Raw genomic sequence first — 9,428 nt, forward strand, 5'->3', positions numbered from 1 at the left:
AACGCACCAGCTCCTCTGCTGGAGAAAGATGTGGCAGTCTGCATCCATAGAGATTAGAGCACTGGAAACCTATGAGGCGGTGCTGTTCTGACCTGTAGGGTCCACTATGAGTTGGAATCAATTTGATGGCAATGGATTTGTACAAGTAATTCATACTAAAGGAAATTTGGGAAGCACATACAATTCTTCTAAATTTTATATACAATGGTATCACCCAAGAACCACAAATTCTAACTTTCAAATGTGCATTTTTGTTCAGAAAATGTATTTACTAACTGTGGTCTGAAGGATCCCTGATAGCATAGTGGGTTATGTGTTGGGCTGCTAACCACAAGGTTAGCAGTTAGAATCCACCAGTGGCTCCACAGGAGACAGATGAGGCTTTCTGCTCCTATAAAGACTTACGGCCTTGGAAACATTTTACAGGGTTGCTATGAGTTGGAACTGACTCGACAGCACACCACCACCACTGTGGTCTGGACTCTAGGGGGTACAATGATGGACAGACTATACTTGTCCATACTGTCACATGCATGACAAAGGTTCCACTTCCTACGTGTGTGAATTTGTGACAAACAAAACATTTTTAAACATGTCTAAACTTGATGGCACTTAACAACAATCAGTCACTGGATATGGAGCCTTGATAGTGTAGTGGTTACACATTGGGCTACTAACTAAAAGGTCAGCAGTTCGAATCTACCTGCCACTCCACTGGAGAAAGATGAGACTTTCTGCTCCTGTAAAGATTTACAGCCTCAGAAACTCTATACAGGGCTACTATGAGTCAGAACTGACTCTACGGCACACTTGCAATCAGTGGATGGCTGCAGAGACAAGTTTTCTCTGTAATACTCTTTACTTAGTCTCATTTTGTTGTTAAGTTTTGTTGAGTCAATTCTGACTCATAGCAACTATATAGCGTTTCTAAGGAGCGAGTGGTGAGTTTGACATTATAATTGTCAATCCAGTGCTTAGCCTACAGTGTCACACCAGGACTCCTCAGTCTCCTTGTTGTTACTGTTATATGCCGTGGAGTCGGTTCTGATGTATAGTGACCCTGTACAGGGTTTCCAAGGCTGTAAATTTTTACGGGAGCAGAAAGCCTCATCTTTCTCCCACGGAACAGCTGGTAGTTTCCAACTGCTGACCCTGAGGTTCGCAGCCCGATTCATAACCACTACGTTACCAGAGCTCCTTTCAGTCTCCTTAGATGCCTTAGGATGCCTAAAAAAAGGTTCAATCAAAAAAGTAGCTTCCTAGGGGAAGTTCATTTCAAGGCAGAGAGGTTACTCAGAAGGTTGTTGTTGTTGCTAAGTGCTGTCGAGTCGATTGCCACCCATAGTGCCCCTGTACAGGGTTTCTGAGGCTGTAAATCTTTATGGGAGCAGAACTGCTGACCTTGAGGTTCACAGCCCAATTCACAACTACTATGCTACCAGAGCTCCTTCAGAAGGTTATTAGCCACTGTGTTTTGGAATTCCAAAGGGGTAATCTTGATAGATTTTCTCAAAAGACCCAGGGACTTACTAGGAAGAAATTTTCAGAAAATTGATAATTGCATTGGTGAGCAAAAGGTCAAGAAAGTTGCGCCAAGGATTTCTTTTTCCAACTCAACATTGTACCTCACTTTTTTGAAGGTAGCAAGGGATGTCCTAAAAGAATTTTGTTGGAAAGCCTTATCCCATCCACCCTACTGCCTCTTCAGATTTTGTTTCCCAAGCTCAAAGAACGTTGAAAATGAACACAATTTGAGTCCTTTGAGGATGACCAAACTGCCATTTTGATTTGGTTGGGGGAGGGTTAGAGAGAATTCTGAAGGTCACACCACCTAGATGGAAGATAGAAGCAATTGGTTTACATTTTGATATTTTTAGTAAAGGTTTATGAATTTGTAGCAATACTTTCTGACTTATTCATGTATGAAGGGGCTTTCAAAAAGTTTACAGGAAAATTCCATTATCTTTTCATTCCACTTTTCCACAAACCTTTTGTAGCCCCCTTGTGTATAAAATTGCAAAAATGATGAACGCTGCAAAAGAGTGATAAATTGTGAGCTTATAGCATCCTGGTATGGTGGTGTTGAATAAAAACTGGACTGCAAAGTCAGTTTGAACTACAAGGTCAGTGGTTCAAACCCAACACTGCTCCTCAGAAACTCTGTATAAAGTCGAAACCAACTTGATGGCACTTAACAACAACAACAACAACATATATATGTTTGCTTTAGATAGGTTCATACAGGGTTTAGAAAATTTTATTTGGTTATAACCCAAAATCTGAAGTGTAACAAGGAAATCGCCAGGCAAAGGTAAAATGAAGTGGAGTGAGCATGTTAGAATGGGTAAAAAGGAATAGAAGATTCAGGGTACCGTGTGGCAGGAGAGAGTGGATGGTGAGGAATCTAGTATGTTTGAATGTCTTAAGAGATTAAGGGAGTACATGAATACAGGTGGGGTTGGAGAGATGGTGAAAGACCAGACCAGGCAAAACTTTGTAGCTCATGTTACAAAGTTAGGACTTTGACCGAAGGCAATGAAAAACTACTCATGCCATAATCAGATATGTACATCAGCAGGTCACTCTGTCTGGGGTGTGTAGAATGGAATGGTAGCAAGGAAGAATGGTTGGATTTTCTCATATATTTAGAATAGGTGGCAGGATATTGTTAGGAAGTTGTTGCTCTTGTAGGTCAGAGGTTCTCAATTAGGGGTGATTTTAAACTTTGTAAACTTTCACCCAAATCGCAATAAAACGTTTTTTAAAAATGATACCTATCTATTAAAACTTAGTGAATTTACAATTAAGAATTCACCCACCCCCAGGAACATTTGACAACGTCTGGAGACATTTTGGGTTGTCACAACTGGGAGAGGCTATACTAGTATCTTATGGGTAGAGACCAGGGATGCTTCTGTACATCTATGATGCACACAAGAGCTCGACAACAAAGAATTATCCAACCCAAAATGTCAGTAGTGCTGTGGATGAAACATCCTGTTGCAGATTATGCTGTTTTTAAGTGTTGTCAAGTTGGTTCCAATTCATAGCGAGCCTGTATAGGGTTTCCAAGAAGTGGGCTGTTGGGTTTTAACCACGACCTTGTGCTTTGCAGTCCAGGGCTTATTGGATTATAATAGATTATAATAGCTTCAATTTTTGCAGTAGTAAGTTGAATCGTAGAGAGAAGTAAACAGAGATACTGTTGTACATAGATATGGAAGGGCTATGTGTATTTTTATTCTATGTTTGACTCTTTTTAACCTTCTCATGGAATCCTAGTGTGGCGTTGTAGGATAAGCACTGGACTTCAGTTCAAACTCACCAGCCCACTCTTTGGAAACCCTATACAGGGTTGCTATCTATGAATTGGAACTGACTTGAAGGCACTTAACATGTTAAAGAATAAGCATATTTACTTTCTTTCTAGACATTTGAGTGTATTCTTAACACTTTCTTCACTTCTCTTTTTTAATTCAATAACAGGGATTGATGGTGTCTGATTTCCTTGTGTACTTTAGAGCTTGTTGGGTATTTGAAAATTTTTGTCTAATGTTTCTCTGAGTACAATTTACATACAATAAAATTCATAATTGTAAATTTACTAATTTTTAACAGGTAGGCATCATTTTTTAAACTTGTTCTTGTGATTTGGGTGAGAGTTTACAAAGCAAATTAGTTTTCTAGCTAGCAGTTACTACACATTTTTTTCGAGACGTTGGTTGCAATTCGCACAGTGTAACAGCAAGCACTCTTCCCACTTCCTCCATGTGTTCCCCATTTTCATTTGTCGTTCTTTCCTGTCCCGGTCTGTGAGCTCTGTTTTTTTGCAGATACTGTCCCCTTTGGTCTGTCCCTTTGGTCTGTTATGTTGATCTGAGGAGTATGAGGGACTTCAGAAAGTTCATGGAAGAATTCCATTTTTCCCCAAACTTTTTGAAGCCCCCACTATGTTCCTCACTGGTGTTATTGTTCATTTCATAGACCTGTCTAGTGTTTTGCTACAAGTTGACCCCCCAGCGGTGTGTTCAGTTCCAGGCTTGCAGGGTGTCTAAGGGCCACAGTTACAGGGATTCCACTAGTCTCCATCAAACCAGTAAGCCCAGTCATTTTGTGATTTTGAATTTTTTTCTAAATTGTTTTCCTCCCTACATAGCAACTCCAGACCACACTGCAGCAGCACTGTCCACCTCAACTGGGCTCAATAATCTATTGCAGTGGTCACACAGAACTCAGCCACCATACTCACAGTTATAGTGTTTATTAGGGAAGTTATTGTTAGGTACCATCGAGTTGGAACTGACTCATAGCAGCCCTGTGCATAAAAGAACACTATACCCAGTCCTATACCAATTTCACAATCGTGGCTACACCTGAGCCCATTGCTGCTGCCACTGTGCCAATCCATCTCATTAGGGGTTTTGCTCTTTTTTTCCAACCCTCCACTCTACCAAACATGATATCCTTCTCCAGGGCCTGGTCCCTCCTGGTAATATGTCTGAAGTATGAGAGGGACGTTAGCAGGTAAAAATTCAGGGCTAGAAATGCTAATGGCACAGTTGTTCCAGTCAGGACAGTCTCGTTAGCCATGCCTACAGGCAGGCATCTCTCTGCCCTGCCAATGTTACAAATGCCCACTGGACACCCCATTCTACTGTAAGCCTCAGCCTGAAGACACTCAGCTCTAGCTCCATGGGTCAGCAAACCTAGACACTCCTCCCAATTAAGTGCCTAGAGGTATCCCACTCAAGCAAGCTTGCTGTCCACAGTCACTCAGCTGTACTTGCTTCGTTGTCTGGGAAGCTCAGCGCTCTGGTGCTCTGACTCTTGGTTCTGCTGCTGCTGCTACTCCTCTTTGCTCCTCTGATTTCAGGGTCCTGAGGTTCAGTGCGCCAGGATCTCAGGACCCAGAGGAGCTTGCTCTTCTTGGATGGTAGTGAGATCCCCCATTCCTACTTCTGAAATGGGTAATATTATACATTTTAGAGTTTCAGGTTTTTAGTCATTCGTAACTCTACCACTAACAACTGAATCGTTTAATCCTGTCAGCGTCTTTTTCCACCATCTCATACCCAGACTTATTAAGAAAAGAATGTTTGGTGGGAATTTACAAAGACTGTGACTAGAAGTGTGGCACTCTAGGTTAAGCACTGAAATGTTAACTGCAGTTCAAACCCACCAGGAACTCTTCGGAAACCTTATACAGGGTTGCTCTGAGTCTGAATTGACTGAACAGCACTTAACAACAACAAGGGCTAGAAGAGCTATATTAAATAATTCACAACACCGCACTACCCTTTTGTCTAGAATCTTCTGTTATGATCTTGATCAGAGTAGTCAGTAGTGGGTAACTGGTTCTTCTGTTCTCCAGGTAGTGGAGGCTGTGGTTTGAATGATCCATTAATTCTTTGAATTAATTGTTTCCTTGAATCTTTTATTTTCTTCACTCTTCTATGGGCTGGAGAGGGAGAGATCAATAGTTGCATCTAGATGGCTGCTTGCAAACTTTTAAGATCCTAGTCAGTATTCACCAAAGGAGGACATAGAACGTTGTCTTTGTTGATTTTGGTATCCTAATTGACCTACTTGTCCCCCAATAAACATCATTGTTAATACCTAATGAATTTAGTTTTTCTTGATGGATGGTATAAGGCAATTCATGTAGTTTTCATAAATTTTTATAATTTGAACACTAGGAAATGACTTACTAATTTAGGAGAAGGTTCTTATTGTTATTATAGCCATTACAATAATTATACCTATTCTTACAGAAAAAGGACTTCTTTCTAGACCTCAAGTTTGTTAATAAAAGAATTTCAGGAATTTTGCCCCTGCTATGACGTGAATAAGGAGCTCTGGTAGCATAGTGGTTATGAATTGGGCTGCGAACCATAAGATCAGCAGTTCAAAACTACCAGCTGTTCCATGGGAGAAAAGATGAGGCTTTCTGCTCCCGTAAAGATTTATAGCCTTGGAAACCCTGTACAGGGTCGCTATGAGTTAGAACCCACTCCACGGCATATAACCACCACCACAGGGCATGAAATGGCTTCCTAGTATAGCACTATAGGATCAGCAGTAGACTACTAGCTGAAAGGTTGGCAGTTCAAATCTACCATCTGCTCCTTGGAAACCTTATACAGGGTTGCTGTGAGTCAGTATGGTCTCGAAGGCACTTAATTAACAATGGCATGAAATATTATAAATATAAGATTAGTTCACCAGTCTGGTTGGCAGATATATACAAATTCTAATTTTTCATTGGGATAGCAACCAGCACATGGTAGTTTTTAAATGTAATTTGTCAAAAGTCTTTAAACTGTTCACGTAAAAATCTGTACTTTTTAGTGTATGTATAGTATAGCTTAGTTTTTTAAGAGAGTATGGAGGAGCAGGAGTGATATAATTGTGCAGGAGTTACAGTTTGTCCTAAGCCAGTAATGGTGGTGGTTCTATGCCATCGAGTTGGTTCAGATGCATAGCGACCTTACATAGGGTTTTTGAGGCAATAAATCTTTGTGGAAACAGAAAGCCTTATCTTTGTCCTACAGAGTAGCTGGTAGATTTGAACTGCTGACCTATGGTTAGAAGCCAAATTTGTAATGCACTGTGCTACCAGGCTTCTATCTTCTTATCTGTGTCAAACTTACCTCCAGCTTTCAATTAACTGAATGCTTCCTGAAGGTGAAGATAAATTGAATCATTCATAGCATTTACAAAATGAAAGTCTTCAAATTTTGAATATGTGGTGGTGGTTGTGTGCCGTTGAGTTGGTTCCAACATATAGTGACCCTGTGTAGAATTTCAGAGGTTGTAGAAAGCCTTATCTTTCTCCTGCAGAGCGACTGGTAGGTTAGAATTGCTTACCTTTCGGTTAGCAAGCCAACTTATAATGCACTATGCTACCAGAGCTCCTTATCCTGGTGCCTAACATAATACAGCTGACATAACGTTTACCTGAAAACACACTAACACAGTTATGTTCTACCAAAATTCTAAGTCCAAATTCCTTTTCATCTGTGACTCTAAAATACAAGTTATCTGCTTCCAAGTACAGTATTGGAACAAGCAAAAGGTAGAGACACTTCCATTACAAACAGAAGCAATTGGAGGGAAAGGAGGGATAATAGGTACCAAGCAAGTTAAAAGTCCAGCAGAACAATTTATGGTAGTTCTCAAGATTTGAAAATAATACTCTATTCTCTGTGCCCTTGTAGGCAATGGCCCTGCCATCTGGGCTCAGGCCCTTAAACCCTGAACTTCAGTTCTGCCCTCCAGGGCCACAGGAGTGGCAGCTCTGCTCCTTCGACTTTGGACAACCTCATTTTCCTAGTCCATTTGAATGTTGACCCCACCCCCTTGATCCCAGCAGGTCCTTTTCTTCTGCCCCTTTGGGCATGGCAATATTGCCCCCTCAGCTTTGGGCAGAGACCCCCTTATTAACGGCAACCGCACACTCTGGAACTGAGTTTGTGAAGAAGTAACCTCCTTGAAACTTAGGAAACAGTGGCCCCAGCCTTAGAAACCCCAGAGGTCATGGTTCGGCCTTCTGATACTGAGGCTCAGGCAGCTCTGCTTCTTGTCTTTTCAGCTTCAGTTTCCTGGTTCTTTTATCTCTTGAAGAGGCCAGCCTGGTCTCTACTCTGCTCCATTAGTGTTAAAAAATTACAAAGCTCTTCAGCTCTACTGATAAGTGCCCAGAGGGATCCTGTTCCACCAGTAAGCCACTCAGAGAGCTTAACTTCACAAGTGCCCAGAGGCACCCTGTTGCACCAAGAAGCCTCCTGCATGAAGGTGCTCAGCAGTCTTGCTCCGTGGGTCAGCTTCTGTGTCATCTTTGTCAGGCTCCTGGTTCTGCTGCTGCAATTTCTGTGTCACTTCTTCTCACCGTCTGTGTTATCTCTAATGTTAACAGCTCTCCTCTTTTCCTTTTGTGCCCTCAACAGAATTGCCTTTGACGTCCATAATTCCAGCAACAGTCTCTTTTAGTCACTATTCTCTCTTGATTGGGTAGCTTAGTGGCCTTCTAGTCTCTGCTCATTAGCTAAATCCAAAACTGCTAACACATTTTAGGTAGTAATTCGAGCGAAGGAGCTCTGGTAGCGTAGTGGTTACGAATCTGGCTGCGAACCGCAAGGTCAGCAGTTCGAAACTACCAGCTGTTCCGCGGGAGAAAGACGAGACTTTCTGCTCCTGTAAAGATTTAAAGCCTTGGAAACCCTGTACAGGGTCGCTATGAGTTGGAACTGACTCCATGGCTCATACCAACAACAACATTAGAGCAGCAGACCACCCTTGGTACCAAACTCTGTGTTCATTATTTACTGCTGCTAATGCGCCAGACTGCAAGGTTAATTTTAACTGCAGGGTTGGTGGTTCAAGCTCACCAGCTGCTCCTCGGAAACCGTATACAGGGTTGCTATGAGTCGGAAATAACTCAATGGCACTTAACAACAACAAATAACAGAAATATCACAAGAGGATGACTTTAAGAACCAGAAATTTATTTTCACACAGTTTTGGAGGCTAGAAGTCCAAATTCAGAGTACCAACTCTGGAGAAAGTTCCTTGCCTTCTGTCAGCATCTTTAGGCCCACCATTCCTTAGAGTTTTCCATGTGTCTTGACATCAGTCTTTCTCTGCATCTAGGAGCTTCATAGTGTGGGGACTGCAGCTACAAAGGACACACTCCATTACTGACTTTTCCATCTTGATGGTAGTAGATGGTTATATTATCCTGCTTTGGAAACTGTCAGTCTCTCTGATATGTGCATTATTTTCATGCAAGTATGTGGATCATAATCCATGCTAATGACAAAGCCATCGAGTTCAGTTGCTGTTTTGTTGCATTTCATTGAAGCAAACTGCGTGACCTTAGAGAGCTTCATTGTAAATGTGTTTAGTTGATCTCAGGAGTAGGGCAAGAAGTTGAATTAACCAGTAAAAACCAACACCTACCTCAGAATAGGCAGTCCCGGTGTGGCACTGTGGGTTAATGCACCAGACTGCAAAGCTGTTTGAACTGCAAGGTTGGTGGTTCAGGCTCACCAGCTGCTCCTCAGAAACCCTACACAGGGTCTCTGTGGGTCAGAGCCAACTCATTTGGCACTTGACAACAACAACCCCAGAATAAGCTACTCAGTCCATGCTGTGTTAATGGTGGATCAGTAGAATAAGATTTATATGAGAGGAACAAATTTTGGTTCATTGTAAAGGTCAGTTTATTATTATGGTACATTTTCTCATAGTGACTCACTAACTATTATGGGCAGAACAATGTTTAAAAAAATTCTGATCGAACAAACAAGATGGCGGATCGGGTGGATGTATAGCAGAGAGCTCCGCCAACAACAACACAGAATACCTGACCAAGCAGGCTCAGGGGATGGTCCCAGAACACTGAACCACATATAAAGGAATACTTAGAA

General features: G+C 41.7%; 1 protein-coding gene across 1 annotated transcript in view; it reads left to right on the plus strand.

Annotated features, from left to right (window-relative positions):
• The window catches only part of MON2 (MON2 homolog (S. cerevisiae)), a 179,294-nt gene that overhangs the window by 120,960 nt on the left and 48,906 nt on the right, over window positions 1–9,428 (plus strand). The gene's annotated exons all lie outside the window — the stretch shown is intronic.

Source organism: Chrysochloris asiatica, unplaced genomic scaffold (genome assembly GCF_000296735.1).
Source record: "Chrysochloris asiatica unplaced genomic scaffold, ChrAsi1.0 scaffold00033, whole genome shotgun sequence".
NCBI lineage: Eukaryota > Metazoa > Chordata > Mammalia > Afrosoricida > Chrysochloridae > Chrysochloris > Chrysochloris asiatica.